We start from the raw sequence: 18,517 nt of genomic DNA on the forward strand, positions 1-18,517 counted from the left end.
TTCCTCACCCTTTCTCCGCCTCCAAGGGGGCGGAGCTTTTTGCATCTTTGGGAGCCCCAGAAATAATAGCTGAAATATAGTCCTCGTTGTGAATCCTTCATTTATCTGGTGATATTTTATTCCCCATCCATCGGGTCTTCTTCCAACTTTTCTTTAATCTGAGATAGGTTTTTATTTCAATAAATAATAAATAAATCGTTAATTTTTAAAAAATGGGAGAAGGTTTTTTTTGCAAAAGCTAAGCAAAAACAATTGCAGGCTTCATTGTCTTGTCCTGTGAAGATTTTATTTTATTTATTTTATTTTATTGCCTTTCTGTGAAGGTAAAACCAGTTCCCCCAGTTGGGAGGGGGGAAACTTCAGAAGTATGAAACTCAAATTCTTGCAGGGGTCCTCTAAATCTAAAGTCCCCTTTAAAAATTTTATTATTTCCTGGTCTCCTTTCTGATCGTCTGAGTTTTTTGCCTTTTAATATTTGACCTTTGCAACTTTGCAAGACCCACATCTGAATTTAATTGATGCAAGATAAAGCCTTCCCTTTCTTAAATTCATATTGCAAGAAAGGTTTCCTTTTAGGAATCCCAGCCATGAGGAAAAACAAGATTTTTTTTCCCAAACAAGAAGCTCTCAGAACCATAGATTAGCATAGTCCATCTTGGCTTCAGCCATTACAGCAAAGAAAAGAGGGAGAAAAATCAGTGCAAAAGGTGTAATTAACCAGTTTCCCTGTTTGCAGAGAACATCTGCAATCTGAGTTTGCTTGCCGTCTACTGGACAAGGTGCCCAAAATTCGACCTCTTCAACCTCAAGGACCACAATGAAAAACAGGCCGATTTTCAAACATTTTGGACTGCCTATGAAAGGCGGGACCCTCTGAATGGACAGAGAACTGCGAACTCTGGGACACTGAGTAAAAGAGAGCTTGATGTCCTCAATTTACGGACATTCGTTTATCAACTGTTCAAGTTATGACAGCACTAGAAAAGTGACAGGACCAATCCTTACAGTTGTGACCGTTGCAGCACTTCCATGATCACGGGATCAACATTCAAACAATAAACAACCAGCATGGATTTATGACAGTTGCAGAGTCTTAGAGTCTTAGATCCCCATTTGCAATCTTCCCAGCTGGCTTCTGACAAGCAAAGTCAATAGGAAAAGTCGGATTCACGTAATTAGCATAGCAAAAAAAGGTCATAAAACCGGGCATAACTCGCTTAACTATCATATCACTCAGCAATGGAAGTTCCAGTCCAATTGTGATCATAAGTCGAAGACCTTGTCACTGTGTTGAGTTTTCCTAGCAAATTTGTTGGCAAAACAGAAATCAGAAGATCTTCAGCAAAACTGCAAAAAGGATGGAATATTCTCAGCTCAGTTTCCGCCACCTGGCTGATAGGCAGGAAGGCGCTACTGTTAATTTTAAGTCTTTCCTCCAATGCATGCCAAGAACGGAATAGGCTTTTCACAAACAGAGCATTGGAGAAGAATTGTTATTGGAACAGCATTTGCTCACACTGGAAGCACAGGGGATCTGGCCTTCGGTGGCCCCTACGAGGGATGCCTCCCAGCCTCAAAAATCTCCACTGGACATGTGCCCAAGGAGGAAAGCTGAACTTACTGCTTATTTATTTATTTATTTATTTTATTGTATTTATATACCGCCCTTTCCCTGAGGACTCAGGGCGATTTACAGGGAGTTAAAAATCAGCCATACAAAAGTTAAAAAACCAATTTAAAAAAGATTAAACTAACCCTGTGCAATTAAAAAACCCCAATTAAAATAAATTTCTGCTCAGCCTGGGCCCGAGAGCTCGAAGAGCCAGGTCTTCAGGCCCCGGCAGAATGATCGGAGGTCGGGGGCAGTCCTCAGCTCCACTGGCAGCTGGTTCCAGAGGGCAGGCGCCCCCACTGAGAAGGCCCTATCCCTGGGTGTCACCCGCCGGCAATCTATTACCGGTGGGACCCTGAGCAGACCCTCCCTGTGGGAGCGCACTGGGCCAAGGGCATTTGATGTTTGGTTTGAGCTGTAACATGTGAAACCATGCTCAGTTATTTTCCTGTGCTCGAGATACCGAGCTAAAACCCAAGACGAATAGCCCAAAACATGCGTAAATACTTGGCTTTTGTTTTAAAATTAGCACCCAAATTAGCCTTTCCTGGACACCTAAGGGCTTTTAGGGCTAGCCAACTGTCCTCAGTTCTCTGTGAGATGTTCTCTGTGAGATGCCTCTGGACAACTAGTAGACCAGCGAAATGCTGTGATTGTGGTATACTTAAATTTCAGTAAGGGATTTAATAAAGTAGACCACAACCTACTCCTGGTAAGCTTGAAAAAGGTGGAACAGACAACATCACCACCAGATGGATCTGTAGCTGGCTGATAAACCGTACTCAATGAGTAGTCCTCAATGGCACCACATCCACATGGAGAGAAGTAAGCAGTGGGGTACCACAAGGTTCCATCTTAAGCCCAGTACTCTTCAATATCTTAATGAATGATTTAGATGAGGGAACTGAAGGGGAACTCATCAAATTTGCAGATGACACCAAACTGACAGGAGTAGCCAACACCCCAGAAGACAAACTCAGGATCCAAAAAGATCTAGACAAACTTGAACAATGGGCCCTATCCAACAAAATACGTTTCATTGTGGAGAAAAGCAAAGTTTTACATTTAGGCAGGAAACATCAAAAGTACAAGTACAGATTGGGCAAGATCTGGCTTAAAAACAGTAACTGTGAGAGGGCCATTGGAGTCCTAGTGGATGATCACTTGACTATGAGTCAGCAGTGTGCAGCACCAACCAAAAAAGCTAATACAATCCTGGGTTGTATAAACAGGCATAGAATCAAGATCATGCAAAGTATTAGTACTGCTTTATAAAACCCTAGTAAGATCACACTTGGAATACTGCAGCCAATTTTGGTCACTATGTCACAAAAAAGATGTTGAGAGTTTGGAAAAAATTCAGAGAAGAGCATTTAAGATGATCAAAGGCCTGGAGACTAAAACATACAAAGAATGGCTGAAGGACTTGGGTTTGGCTAGTCTAAAGAAGAAATAGGGGAGACATGATAGCAGTATTCCACTATTTAAGGGGCTGCCACAAGGCAGAGGGGGTCAGGTTCACCAGAGCACCAGAGGGAAGGACGAAAAACAATGGTTGGAAACTGATCAAAGAGAGAAGCAACCTGGAATTAAGGAGAAACTTCCTGACAGTGGGGACAATCAACCAGTGGAACAGGTTGCCACCAGAAATCGTGGGTGCTCCATCACTGGAGGTTTTTTAAGAAGAGACTAGACAATCACGTGTCTGAGATGGTATAGGTTCTCCTGCTTGAGCAGGAGGCTGGTCTAGAAGACCTCCAAAGTCCCTTCCAGCTCTATTCTATTCTTATAAATAGACCCCAGGGCAACCATACTTACCTGGGCATAGGAAAAGGAGAGCAATGATATTCTGAGGCCGACAGCCTCTAAACTGTAATAGAATGTGTGGGTGACCTTGAAGAATGGGGAGAAGAGATGCTGTCTAGGAAACAGCCAGAGAAGAGTGGCAGGAGCTGACAACTGCTTAATGGCTAGAGGAAGGAACTGAGAAAGGACCCACCCAAATGGATCAAGCAGTTAAAAATGGCAGTGGAAAGTTTTGGGGTTTTTTTACTTTTAGATTTGCAAAATTCTGTTCATGTAACCTTGCAAAAAATGATTTAGCTCATCTAGTCATGTTTCCTGTCTGTTTACCCTGAAAGGCCAACAGCACGGAGCAATATAATCCCACATGTAGCTTTTTTAAAGTTCTTCCAAAGATCTCAAGAGGATACTTGTTGGTTTTTTTTCCCTCTCCCTTCCTGGTGTTATCCTCACTCTGTCAAGTGGCTTAAGCTATAATGATTTGACTAACCCATGTCAACGTTCGAGCTTTATAGAAGCACCCAAGATTATCTTATTCAGCCACTAAATTGCACTAAAGAATTTCTAGGTGGGCTGTAAGCTTGCTTCCCCACGTAATAACAGTCCAGTCCATTCTTCAAAAAGATCGAAACTTGCTTTTCAAGTTCTGTACTCTGATCCTCAAGAGCCGATAACCTCCTTTCACTTGAAAGTTGAAGAGGCTATGTTCTGTGCTGATATATTCATGGACCTCCCATATATACTATACCTATTACTACCAGGTGGGAATAACTTAAGCCTGTGAGAGAAAGGAAGCATTGTAGATGCCAACTTATCCAGAAAAAGAAAACTCTTTCATCTCTTCATTCTTTAATAGTAAACTTTAAATCTGCAAGGCAGGAGAAATTGTCTGGTACCTACAACGTTGGACAAACATTAGAAGACCAAATTACCTTCTGTTTAATAATTCATGTTTCAGCCACTGAGAGCAATATATTTGAATAATATTCCTTGTGTTAGCATTGCATACCCTTCAGCTAATTATAGCACACTTATCAACAAAAAACATCCTCTGTTAAGAAAAAGGCATTTAAGAAGGGAAGCTCTTTTGTGACCAGAATCTAGTATTTTATTTCCCTGAAGGCCAACCAGGTGCCTCCTAGCCATAACATTCAAGGACACATCACCTCTAAATGTAGAATGCTATTTAGTCAATGTATGCAACAACCAACAGGCAAGAACTCTCACTGGAAAATGTCTTTATCAGTGCATTTGTGTGACCTAAACACCTCCTCACCATCAATCAACACCCAGTTGAGATGAGATTAATGCCAAGATTAACACTAGGCCAAATAACAGCCCAATCAAGAAAACACTAAGTCTACTTACTTACTCCCACCAACACTGACAGAGCAAACCACCAGTATGTAAAATGAGAGCAAACCCTACTCCTTTCTAGTGCTGATGACGTTACCTAGTTTGGTAATGAACATCTACAAGAAAACCACCAAGCTCAGAGAGCACCAGGACCCCTATAGTCATCCTCCTCCTCCTCTTCCTCCTCCTCAGAGACAACCAAGCTCGGAGAGCTCCAAGGACCTCACAGTTCAACCCTGAGTCAGAAGCATCCTCTTCTATCAACATTTCTGTGATCTACTTCAGTCTCTAAATTGTGAGGTGCAATTCCTTTGCACCACACTCTTACAGAGTCATTTCATTCACTGTTTTCACAACAAACTGAATAGAGGGTGGCCTAAATCATGCCATTCCACGAGAACATTTCTTGAGAATACAGTTTTTGTTTAACAACTGAGTTGCTGGTCCCAGCTGTCATTGCTAAACGTCATACCGGTAGTTCTTGACTTTCAACCATTCATTCAGTGACTATTCAAAGCTGCAATGGCATAAACGACTTACAACCGGTCTTCACACCCCACACTCACGTGATCAAAATTTAAGCACTTGGCAATTGACATGTACTCATGGCAGTTGCAGCATCCTGGGGTCATCTTTGCAGCTTTCCCACCTGGCTTCCAACCGGCTAAGTCAACTTGAGGAAGTTGGATTCACTTAACACCTGCACGATTCATTTAACAACTGCAGCGATTCATTTGGCAAAAGTTGTAAAATCTGGTATGGCTCGATTAACAAACTTCCCTGCTTAGCAACAGAAAATCTGCTCTCGATTGTGGTCATAAATTGAGGGCTTCCTCTATTTATGAAGACATGGAAAGGTGAACTGGAATAGAAAGCAGCAAAAAATATCAGCTGGTGTCCTGTCCTGTGTTAACTTTTTTGTTTTTCTCATGCTCTGAGAGGCCATCTCTTCCATCTGAAAGTCAGATCTTTACCTGCTACTCCAAACCTTAAAATGAACTTTCAGAGCAATCTGCGACATACAATAAAAATGCTAAATAATGGACCAGGCAGCAAGACATTCACCACGAAAGCAGGCCGTCTCCAAGGAGTATCTTAAGCCTTACCTGGCAAGCAAGTCAGAGACGTGATCAACTATTTGCAAGAAATTAAATATAGATTGTTTCAAAATAACTCTGACATGATGACTGCTTTCAGATCCCGACACGGGATGGTTTTCTGAAAGAGCCGTGTTTAGAACTGACTGTAAAATTTCACTCCTCTCCCCAGCAGGCAGGAAATGTTTGCATTTCTCCAGAAAATAATTTACAAAAAACGCCATGCTGTATGCAGTGAAATAAAATATCTTGTCTAGAAAACCTGTCTTTCTGTTGATCTGTTGCTAAGCATCATGCTATGTTGCTTCGCCAGTCAGATTTGTCTTCAATTCCTCTGGCCTTTGTAGAATGTACAAGTGATCATTTGTTCAGGAAATCCATATATACAAATATTCTTTTGTCGGCAGTAAAATACAGGGTTGTTTATTTTCCTCCCTGATCTGCACCCCTTTTGCAGAAACATTAATTTTTGTGTTGGCTAAAGTGGAAAAACTCTATGCCTGGGATACCAAAACTGGAAGACAATATTTTAAACAAAGGATGTAAAGTGAATCATTATTTATTCCAAGGTTACAGAAAAAAAAATATCTTGGTTTTCTCTCGCCCTGTAGCAGTGCTTCTCAACCTTGGCTCTTGAAGATGTGTGGACCAACTTCCAACGCTGGCTGGGGAATTCTGGGAGTTGAAGTCCACACGTCTTCAAGTTGCCAAGGTTGAGTAACACTGCTGTAATACTGACATTTTTTTCTCAGTGATGTCTATAATAAATTGCTGGTCCCCTCCACTTTCATTCCCTCTGCCCACCACCCTTCTCTTTGTTTGGATTTTTCCATTTTGCAAAGCCCGATGATGTTTGCACAGGTGCCCCTACTCCCCAATCTTTACTCTTTGGGGGAGGAAAGGTTAAATTAATTGAAAAGAATTGCATCCTATTTAAAGCCCACCACTTGAGCCTTAAAGGGGAAGCTGTGTATTTGCTCTCTAAACCGGCTTCAGAAAACCATTTGAAGCAGAGACTAAGAAGCTGCTGGACAGAGAGATAAAAGATTGAGGGCTTAATAATCATGTAAGGGGATTTCGGCAAGGTTTTCCAAGGGCTGGCTAGCTGATTCTATCTACCGATCGTTTGGCTCTTATAGGCTGCTCTGCTCCCAGTGCAGTTTTATCACTAGATTGTATACAAGCAGCTTCATCTACTCTATTTAGGGGAAAGGCATGAAATCCAACAAAATTGAATTTTAATGCGTTTTACGACTTTTGATGGTTTTTCATTGTTTTAAAATGTTTTTACGATTTTAATAGTGACATATGTTTCTGAATTGTGACCCCCCCAAGACTCGTTCGTTGTGATGAGCAATTATAGAAATCAAATCAAATAAATAAATAGCTTTTAAAATAAGGTATGCAAATAGTCCTTGTTTAGCAACTGCCTTGTACAGAACCGTTTTCAGTTGCAACGGCAGTGCTTTTTTTGTAAAAGAAAAAGGTGCCGGAACTCACACATGTCATACAACCCGCCTTGCCTACCCTACAAGGTTCCATCCAAAAAAGGTGCCGGAACTCCGTTCTGAGCCTTCTATGAGAAAAAAAGCCCTGTGCAACGGTGATGATCTTATGACCAATCCTCATATTTTCAACCTTCCCAGACCTGTAAAGCAAAGGGAAGGTGGGGTAAGACAGTAAGCACAGTCCAGGTTTCACTTAGCAACTGCTTTGCTTAACAACTGAGTTGCTGGTCCGATTTGTGGTTGCTGAACGAGCACTATCTGTATGTATCTACAAAGATATAAACCAACTCATGTAGACATAAAAAAGTGAACTTGAACAGAAAGCAGCAAAAAGATCACTGGTTCTCCCAATATGGCGTTTACATTTGACTTGCAAATCAGGAAAGGCAATTGCCTGAGTTATAAAAAAAAAAAAGCTTCAAGGCAGACCTGTGGCCCAGCGAGGCCTCAAAAGTAGTTCTAGGGGAGACTTTGTGCAAATTAGATTAAGGACTATTTTTCATTAAAAAGTCAGCTCTGTGTTATGGTAACAAATGGAAACTGTGAGGAAGATCGGGTAGGAATAAAGTAGGGGTGGGCTGGAGCTGACCAAAGCTACAGAGAGGCTTTAACAAGGGTGCAATGGCTGAGCTCCAGAACCTACTGAGATGCTAGCCAGTAGGATTTGCAGAACTTCATCAAGGATAGGTACAACTCAGTGCAGCTATCCTCACAACCATTTCATGGTTCACCTCTCTGTGTCCACATGTCCTATGTCAAGATGCTGTAGAGTAGTATTTCTCAATATCACAATTTTAAGATGTGTGGATTTCAACTTCCAAAATTCTGAGAGTTGATGTCTACTCATCTTAAAAGTTGCTGAGCTTGAGAAACACCCATTAGTTTCCAATGGATGGAAACTAATTAAGGAGAAATAAGGAGAAATTTCCTGACAGTGAGAACAATTAACCAGTGGAACAGCTTCCCTCCAGAAGTTGTGCGTACTCCATCACAGGAGATTTCTGTGAAAAGCTTGGACAGCCATTTGTTCGGGATGGAATAAGGCAGTGATGGCAAACCTTTTAGAGACTGAGTGCCCCAAAACCACCCCACCCCCCGCCTGCTCTGTCCACCTCATTTGATAAGACCCCACAAATGAGAACCCTACTTAGACTGATTTGAAGATCCAGGTCCTGAACATGTTCCTTGGCCTTTAGGCTAAGATCAAGGGCAGTCCCTAGGATTGAATCTGCTCATGGTTCAATTCTTCCAAGGCACTTCCAAAACCTCATTTTTGTTGAGAGAATCGGCAGCATCAGGATTCTCAAGGTCAGGATCCCACCTGAATAAATTGCAAGTTGAAAGTCTCCACCCACAGGCATATTCCAAATCTGTATGTTATATATCTGCATGTTATATATCTGCATGCTATTCATGTTCCAGAAAAACTAGCATGTTGTTGCAGATGGGAGACACTTGGCTTTGTTTCTTCTGGTTTGCCACAACATGGGTGGTCAAGCTGATAGAGATCCAAAGATACATTAAATCTCCATGGTATTTCTCCTTCATTCCCGCCCTCTTCTTTGCACTCCCCTCTGCCCACTCACCGCCACGGAACAAGCATTCCTTGCAGAGAGAAAACTGCAGCTTCCCTTGGTTTGGCTTGCCTGATTTTTCTCCCAGCCGCTTAGGAAAACTTGCACGCTCAAACCTCTGGTCCGAAATGATGAAGCCACCTAATGGCGTCCTCGTATTTTTACCCGGGGAGTGCCCAGTCTGCAGCTGGCTTTGGAGAGGTTTATCCCTGGATAAAAGCAACCCAAGGAGAAGATTTTATTTTGCAGCCAAACAGCATTTAACAGCAAAAGGAGAGAAACTGCGGAGGCTCTTGAAATGAAACTCTCTGGTTGATATATTTTTCTTTCTCAAGATAGCATTGTGATTTTATATGCCCGGCCTCGATCACTGTACTGATACTTGAAGCCAGTTTAGAGTTACCAAAAACATACCAAAACACTGAAAAACATCAGCCCCCACTGTTAATATTTCGGTACCAGCAGTATAAATCATTGGAGTGAATTCATCTTTCCACTTAAGGTCTCTGGTGGAATTCTCAGGCAAGAATGCCATTTTTCTCCTCTGATTTCATCCAGTTCCTTCTACCACCTTTCTCCCTCCCAACTCCACCCCAACAAAGACAGACAGACAGACAGCCACACACACACATACGCACACACACACCCTGAGAAGTTGCCGGAGATGCTTTCAGCATTTATGGTAATGTTTGACTTTCCCTTTTTTTTTTAGGCCACTGTCTTGTTCATTCACAGTTTTATTTGGAAGCACAGTAAAAGGCATTTAAGGACATACCTTGATTTGCTGATGGCGTTCTTGGCTCAGGGCCCCTCTGCCTCTTTCCCTTCTCCCATTTCTGTAAAACAAATGCTTACTTTTATTGTTCTCTGGGCCACAACTTCTCTGGGTGCCTAGATGGTTCTTCCTTATCACACACCAGCAACAAACTCCCTGGGGCTTCATTTCCAAACTAGGAGAATTTGACAGCATTCGGCTGCCATAAGGGTCTTTTCCTCATAAATCCTGATGTGCCAGGATGTGTGTCTCTGTGTGTGTCTGTGTGTCTGTCTGTCTGTCTGTCTGTCTGTGTGTCTCTCTCTTTCTCTCTCTTTCCCCCCTCCCCATTGCAGTAGGGTCTCTGAGTCAGAGCAAAGCCTCTGACGCTTTCCTCTTTCGCTTGGTGATCCCACAGTTTGGCAGGGCTTTCTTCCCAAAAAATGTCACTTCGACAAAACAAAGAACATAAAAGATAGAATAATAGGGTTGGAAGGGACCTTGGAGGTCTTCTAGTCCAACCTCCTGCTCAAGCAGGAGATCCTATACCATTCCGGGTTTTCTTTGGGCTTGATGGGATGGATACACGTAATCATAAAAAGAATAACAAAACAGAATAATAGAGTTAGAAGGAACCCACAAAGTCCTCCAGTCCACCCCCACCCCCACCCCAAGTAGGAGACCTATGCCATTTCAGGCAAGTGGTTGTCCAGTCTCTTCTTAAAAACCTCCAGTGATGGAGCATCCACAACTTCTGAAGGCACATCCCATGTCTGTTCACATCACAGCAGCAAGAGAGGCGGCATTATCCTGCCCTGCCTGACTCCTTCGTTCGTTTGCAAAGCTGTTGTGGGTCAGACCTGCTGGAGATGGCTGCACCCTCTTACTTGGGTAAAGAAAGGCATCATTTGCTTGTTAATTTGCTTTACAGCAAAGCTGTGGTTTGTTTTTCCACAAATAAGCCACAAATGGCTGGGGTCAGTGCAAGGGATTAAGCCAGAGACAATGGTTTATAACCACAGTTGGCTGGGGCCTGACGTTATGCTAAGCCCAAATCAAACGAAGCCCAAATCAAATTAAGAGAGCATTGTGGTGAAGGCACCGAGCTAGGAACTGGGAGACTATGAATTATAATCCCTTCTCAGGCACAAAGCCAGTTGGTTGACCTTGGACCAGCCGCAGGAATGGCAAGCCACTTCCAAACTAACTTGCCAAGCAAACTACAGGGACCAGTCCTGGTAGTTGCCAGGAGCCAACGGTGATTTGAAGGCACCAGAATAACAGAGTTAAAAGGGACCTTGGAGGTCTTCCAAGCAGGAGACCTTATATCATTTCAGGCAAGTGGTTGTCCAGTCTCTTCTTAAAAACCTCCAGTGATGGAGCACCCACAACATCTGGAGGAAAGCCCTTCCAGTGATGAATGGTTCTCATGGGTAGGAAATATCCCCTTACTTCTAAGCTGCTGCTCTCCTTGATGAGTTTCCATCCATTAAATCCACTATGGACACCTAGCAAGAAGAACTGTGGGCAGGTGGATCAAGGCAGTCATAGAATGGATTCCACTTTGTAAAAAGCATCCATGAAAGAGACCGAAAACAAGATGGATCAACGGCATCAGCAAGTATTGCGGACCCAAATGGCAAAGGAAAGCTGAAGACTGTGTTGGTTTGGAAACATGCAGAAGAGGCCTTCATCTTGCAGTGGATAGTCAGAATGGTCAGATGAACCCATACCTCAGCCTTCTTCTACCCAAGAGCATAGCCTCCTGATTCTTCTGGACTTGACTCTGATGCCTCCAGGGTGATTCTCCATTACTTCTGATTCCCTCCCCCCTCAGATGGAACCGACTTCCCAGTTCCATCTCATCACCTTTTGCAAAGGAACGGCTCTTGCCTTCCTAACCTCATTTCTGCTCATTTTCATGCAGGCAGAGTCCCGGAGAACAGCTCTGGCAGTCGATGCTGTGACTCGCCAGAATTCCAGGCAGACAGCAGAAGCTGGGAAATTAAATGACCCAGCTGGCAACATCAGCAAGTCCTCCAGCCCAGAGAAAGTGTGATGATACAGGAGAAACCCTTCCCCATCAAATGCTTGCCTAGCTGGTCACAATGTGCAATATTTATGGGAGCTAAGAGGCCAGTCAGCATTTTTGAGTCTGCAAGGCAGCATCCTCAAAATGACAGCGTGGCAGGTAGTCAATAACCAGGGCCATCTCAAAGCACTCAGCTGCCCAAAGCAAAGCACAACCATCCCGACAACACGGCATTATGTTTGGCTCCCTCCAGGTGGAGGCTAGCATTTGAGGTTCAAAGCAAGCTGCGTTGCACACAATTCCCTCCGCCAGACCTTTCTTGCTAATTTTCTAAGGCAATTACTTAATGGTAGGACCCAAACTGCCCTGCCAACAACTGTCCTGCCATCATGATATAGTGTCTTTGCGTTCAGTAAGGCCACGTTTGAAGATAGAGTGATGCATTTTCCTGATGCAAAGTCATTTTTTCCTCCTAGCGCTGAGGAAATGGCTCAATTCCTCCAGGTCCTGCATTTATAGCTGGTATGAGAGTTGCGTAGAAGATGTTGGGCACTGCATATCCTCCCTATCATGTACTGGTTGCAAATGTGAAGCTCTGTTTTTATTTGACAAAAGGAATGAGCATGGATTTCAGCCCAACAGGCTAAAATTCAATAAAATCAATAAAGTACTCTGAAGGGTTTCGCTGATGTGTGTCTATACTGCTTTTGAACACTCAATGAAATAACAAGGGGATCGGAATTTCTGGAGAGAAAGGAACAATGGTTCTTCGTTCACCCTTCTCCGATTGACTCAAGCTATGAATGATGTGCAGGGCTGGGGAAACTGAAAAACCTAGTGATGTCAGTGGAGAACAAGAAAGAGAACCAGCTCATGGGAAACCATGATGTACATCTATTATTGTTTGATCAGCAGCTAACAGGCTAGAAGAAAAATCCAGAGGGTAAAACTTCCAGTGAGTCCCAGCGGATGACAAATTATTTCTTGCAGAAAATCCTACAATGCAACTTCGATGGTCACATGGGATTCTAGGTGTTTGCTTAGGCCATGAATACTAACCTCCTGCTAAATGGAACCCAAATGACATCACCCTGGCCGATGTCTGTCTAGCTCTGCTGCCACACTTTCAACAAATGGAGGTCCACCCTCTCCTTAGGTAAAGGATTCCACCGTGAATTGCCCTTATAGTTAAAAAGGTCTTCTAAGATTTGGTCTACTCAAGACTTTAATGAAAATCTGTGTGACAACTGAAGTTGTAATATAACAGTTGCCGTCAACTTACTGCTTGACTTTCCCCATGGACACCCATCACCGGGACAAAGATATTTCTAAGCTTCAGGGGAGCAAGAACATAGTGCTCATCAGAGCATCTGGTCTGTGGTTGTGATCTCTTTGCCACAAAAGGGAACTGAGAGACTCTGTGTAAAGGAGGGTTGGACTTCTGACTTCAGCTCAGCTCAACAACACAAGGATTCTGGTTGACTCTAAGGGTGCTGGAGTGATTCCAGAGGGAAGTATGGGAATGGGATGTGTGGGAGTCAGAGGAATGGGAGAATGAGGCTAGAAGAAAAAGGCAGAGGCTAAAACATTCAGTGAGCCCCAGCAGATGACAAATTATTTCTTGCAGGAAATGAAAGCTTTGTTCAATATTGTATACAAAAAAAGCATTTCCCTCTATGGACTTCCCGGAGGATGTGAGTAATGACCTCAGTTGCTCATGTTTGTGAGCATGACTTACAGGAGAACTCTCGTGCCAGTGTGCCAGTTCTTAAGGGAGGCATTGACTCCCTCCCAACACAAAGATGTATCAGCCTAGGGAAGGATGGAGAAGGTAGATTCTTGGCGGGAGGGAGCAAGGTCTGTGTCCATCAGTGAGACAATTGTCTTACTCATGGAACTCACAATGTGTGCGTCAACCAATCCTTGGCAATGATTTTTCTAGACATGGTCTCGTGTTCTGAATTGTTCTTACAAAACCTCAGCTCCTCTTCTGCTTTTGGTTCAGAATGGCAACACTCTCAGTATACTTTGCTGAGGAACTTCTCTCTACTTTCTTAAGCAGCCACAAGCAAGCCGATGGGTTTTGAACACACATCAAAAGCAGACAGAGCTTCAGGTGCATCCTCATGACCACCATCTCTAGGCCTTTTTGACCCTAACCCCCAGTTGTAGGGATCCTGTTCTTCATCCCATTTAGAGTCTCTTTTGCAGAAGGGATGGACAGCATCCTATAATTACACTAAACAAAGACTATTTCTAGGTTTTGGGGTGTTCACCAATGGAGCAACTATCCCATCTTGCTAGGGTGTCTCTAGTGAATGCGTTTCTTGTCATGAAAAATTGAGAATGCTACAAAAACTAGCTTAGGAACTCCAAAATGGAAAAGAGCGCATGCATCCAAAATAGTTTGATTCTCCAAGATGGGTGAGCAGAATGCAGTTCTTCATGTGTTGCTGGATTGCAATTCCCATCATCCTTTCCCTTGCCATGTCATGACAACTGTTGGAGTTCACTATCAGTGGAGGACTATAAATTAGCCCACTTGGTTCTAGCAGCTTCTTGGAACTGAAGTGGAAAACAATTTTAGCTATGAAAAATGATTTTGATTCACCTTTCATGATTGCATCGGTCTATTATGACAACAAAGTCACACCCCAATCCTGTTTTTGATACACCAGAATAGAAAAATGACATTACGAAACTCTGTCATTTTGTTTTATTGTTGTCATTTGACAATTAAAATCTTCATCTGGCAAAGAATTGGGATGCTATAATTATATACTAGTGTAAAATCACCACTGTCAACTGCATGCTATATAAAAAAGAAAATAAGGCATTTGTGTTCTCCCAGATGATCAGTAGGGGGTTAGATTGCTCTTAACCTTGGATTCTTGTCAAGCATTCCCATTCTGTGTTGCTGAAAATGAAAGGCAGAACTGAGAATAAATAAATGGAATTAGTTCAGTTCAGTGGCAAGATAAATTTCCTAATAGAACAGACCATCTTAGAGGGTGATCGCGATGTCTCCTACATGGACAACATTTACGAAGCAGAAGCTGAACATCCCTCAAGAATTTTGAAGCAGCTTCTTTGCACAACAGATGCCTACAGTAGTAGAAACTTGGGCTCCATTATCTCCAAGGTGAACATCCAAGATGATTCAGTTAAGCATCCATTCTAGATAAGGGAGAACATCTTTTGCATGCTAATTGACAGTAATTCTTCATCTTGCTCTGATTTGAAGGATGACCACATTGTGCCATTGTACCTTCAGAAAATGTAGTCATCACTTCCATGGGAACACTTTATCCAATCATTCTCAATAATGTGATCATTTCAAATACCGAGTGTCCTGTGGAAGGGCAATTCTGCAGGTTGCGTAAAGAGAAATGGTTGCATCCCATAACAGAAAAGTTACTCTTGGATCACCGGGAATTCCAGAGATTTCCAGATGTCCATAAATGCTTCTGTCCATGGTTTGATTTAATAATAATAGCGGCCTTCATCCCTGAATGTCCATTATTTTGAAGAAGTCCTTGGCGATGGTCCACAGCATCTTGCCTTCAGTGGAGGCTCTCCAGATGTGCGGGGACTGCAGCTCCCAATATCCCACCCAACCTTATCCTGTAGCTTGAAGGCTATGATGGTTGAAAATTCCGGGACTTGCCCTCCCTTGCAGGTCACCAGGCTGAGGGAGGATATTTCAGTCCGAATGGAAAAAAGATTTGCAACCTGTGAAATATGCCTGGAATTCCCGAAGAATGAAAAGATAAGCTGTCGTGTCAACTTCACTCCTACACCACTGCCTTAGGCTGACAACCAGCAACTAGGTTTTGTCTTCATTCCTCTTTATAGCCCAAAGAGGATAGACTGTGTATTTCTGCTGTTTCCTGCTGAGTCAGAAGAGTGAAATAAAGCTACCCAAATAATCAGATTGTCCACTATTCTATCTCCTGTTTATCCATTCTCCATGACAATCGGATTTCCCTCCTCTTAATATCGCTAGAGAGATCAAAGCTGGGACGTGTGAAAGTGGTACAAAAAATACCACAGGTTTAAAAATTGAGAATATGCATTCCATAATTCCTTTCAGGATAGGACAAACTCCTCTGGAAGTCCAACCCACTGGAAGAGCAAGATTTGCACTCCAGCATCCCCAGCAGTCTCTGTTTAAGCACAGCCGGCAGTGGAGGCTCTGCTCTCCTGCTGAAGAATTAAAATGTTCCTGATGCTGCAGTGAAAGCTGCTTCCTTGTAATTTAAAACAGGTATTTCTTGTCTCGATGTCTGACAGTTATGTACCCTTTCTCCCCAGCCTTCTTCAGCAGTTAGAGGTCTAACTGCTCTGGGCATGTTTTTCTTCCGAGTTCCTTAACTTCTGTGTTCCTACCCTGTTGGCATGCTAAGTTGAACCATGTTCTTGTGTAGTGGCAGCATCTCAAACTAAGCAACTAATATGATCAAAGGCCTGGAGGCTAAAACATACGAAGAACGGCTGCGGGACTTGGGTTTGGTTAGTCTAATGAAAAGAAGAAATAGGGGAGACATGATAGCAGTGTTCCAGTATCTGAAGGGCTGCCACAAGGCAGAGGGGGACAGGTTGTTCACCAAAGCACCAGAGGGAAGAACGAGAAACAATGGTTGGAAACTGATCAAAGAGAGAAGCAACCCGGAATTAAGGAGAAACATCCTGACCATGAGGACAATCAATCAGTGGAACAGCTTGCTTCCAGAAACAGTGGGCGCTCCATCACTGGAGATTTTTAAGAAGAGACTAGACATTCACCTGTCTGGGACAGTATAGGTTCTCCTGCTTGAGCAGGGAGCTGGTCTAGAAGACCTCCAAGGTCCCTTCCAGCTCTATTCTATTCAAATCAGACTTCAACTTCTAGGACTCTAGGACTCTATGATTCCAGTTTCAACCAGGTCTTCCTTGCTGTCCATTTTCCAGCATAACGGATGACATGGGAACCCCAGAAGGGCAGAGAACTGTAAGAGCTGCTCCTGCTTGGCATCAACGGTTCCTAAATTACCAAAACTGTCTCCAACTCGGAGCCCAGGGCAGGCCGTGAGGAGCCAGGGGTGAGGTTCTGGCGCTGCCATCTTCCCAAACAGGGACCGAAATAACTCAGCTTGCCTGGCACTGCTTGGCTCTTCGCCATCTCTCAACCTCAGGAGTCACTCCGCAAGAGGGAGGGAGGAGGAGAAGAAGCAGCAGAGAAGAGTCTCTTCCTGGAAGGGAAAGGAGAATCTGCAAGAAAAAAAGGAAAGGCAGAAGAAGCCGACCAGCCTGGATGGAAATGGAATAGCGCTGTCCTTCCTTGTGCTTTGGGAGCCTTTCAGCAGCAAATATTTGGTGCGCAACCTCTGACCCCTTGTTTGCATCTGCATAAGAGGGTGGAGATGGCCTTGAAGTAGACACACAGCAGGGGCAGCCATTAGCAAAACGTGGTCATTTATTTTATTTATTAAACAAGTTTGATAGGATCAATATGGACATGGAAAGATGTTTCCCACAAGGCAGGGGATCCTGTCAGGAAAACTTTTCTCTTAGATCCCACCCAAGGAATCTCCCTAGCTGATGGGACCAATAGCATGCCTGATGGGATCTGATGGACAGCTAGATGTAACTGGGGAGAGGAAGTCCTGAGTCATGTCAGGGTTGAAAGGCCATTGCCACCACCTTGAACTGGACTTGGAAGCAAACCAATGAAACAGACTGAAGAGCTGAGGAAGCTTCTTGGATGCGAAGTGAAACGTCTCCAAGCAAAAACCAACTCCAGTTGCCTTTTGGAAAAGCCCCTTTGGAACGACCTGGAGGGCTGAGAATCTCCACCGGCAAAGTTGCAGCTTGTTTTGAGGTCCCTCCCAAAGGCAGAGCCTTACTTTAAGTCAAGCTCCCGAGTCTTTCCTAGAGCGACTGGATTTCCTCTCAAGCGGAAACGGTGCTCTAGATCTCAGAGAGAAAGAGATAGTTTCCAAGGAGGCCAGGAGGGAGCCAAAACAGGGCAGACCCTGAGACGCAGGGCAGGCACACAAGCGGGGGCACCGCCCTTCGCTATGCGGTTACCTAGAGGACGATTCCCAAGCAAATAGAGGGCAAAGCATAACCAAGAGCTGATTAGGCCGGGCTTTCTCAAGCTTAGCAGCTTGAAAATGCGCAGACTTCAACTCCCAGAATTTACTCAGCCGGCAGAGAGTTCTCGGTCTTGAAGTCCGTCTGTTCTGGCTGGGAATGCTGGGAGTCGAAGTCCGCCCATCTTCAAGCTGCCGAGGTTGAAGAGTCCTGCTTTAGCGAGGCTGTTCTTCAGAACTGCTTCTGCTGCCACGTCTACAGCAGCTGCAGAGAAGCTTCCACTCAGAAGTTGCAAAGACCCCTGGGGGGTCCTGCTCATCTCCAGGCAGCTGTTTGATCAGACCTTCTTCCGTAGTGTCTTGCTGGGAGCTGCTGGTGGGGATTCCACTCTTGGCAGGACCCCCGTGGAGGGTGAGGAGTTGAGATTGCGCTTTCTCTCTCTCTGTGTGTGTGTGTCTCTCTCTCTCCCCCTCCCCTTCGGGATTTCCCATTCGGAAGATTAATTGCCTCCGCACACCCACACAAAGCCCCTCTTGCACCCCCAAAACAATTCTCACAGACGGCCACCTGAGCCTCCCTCGTCTTTAGCCCCCACCTGGCAGGGAAGCAAGCAGGCAGCTTTCTGTCAGGCGATTGTTGGTCTATTTACTGTGATTAATTAGTTCATTAGAACAAGGAGCCGGGATCAGCAGCTGCTGGCCTGCTG

General features: G+C 44.0%; 1 protein-coding gene across 1 annotated transcript in view; it reads left to right on the top strand.

Moving 5' to 3' along the window:
* The window catches only part of DRC12 (dynein regulatory complex subunit 12 homolog), a 204,505-nt gene that overhangs the window by 104,843 nt on the left and 81,145 nt on the right, over window positions 1-18,517 (top strand). The window lies entirely within an intron of this gene.

This window comes from Vipera ursinii (genome assembly GCF_947247035.1).
Source record: "Vipera ursinii genome assembly, chromosome: 8".
Classification (NCBI taxonomy): Eukaryota; Metazoa; Chordata; class Lepidosauria; order Squamata; family Viperidae; genus Vipera; species Vipera ursinii.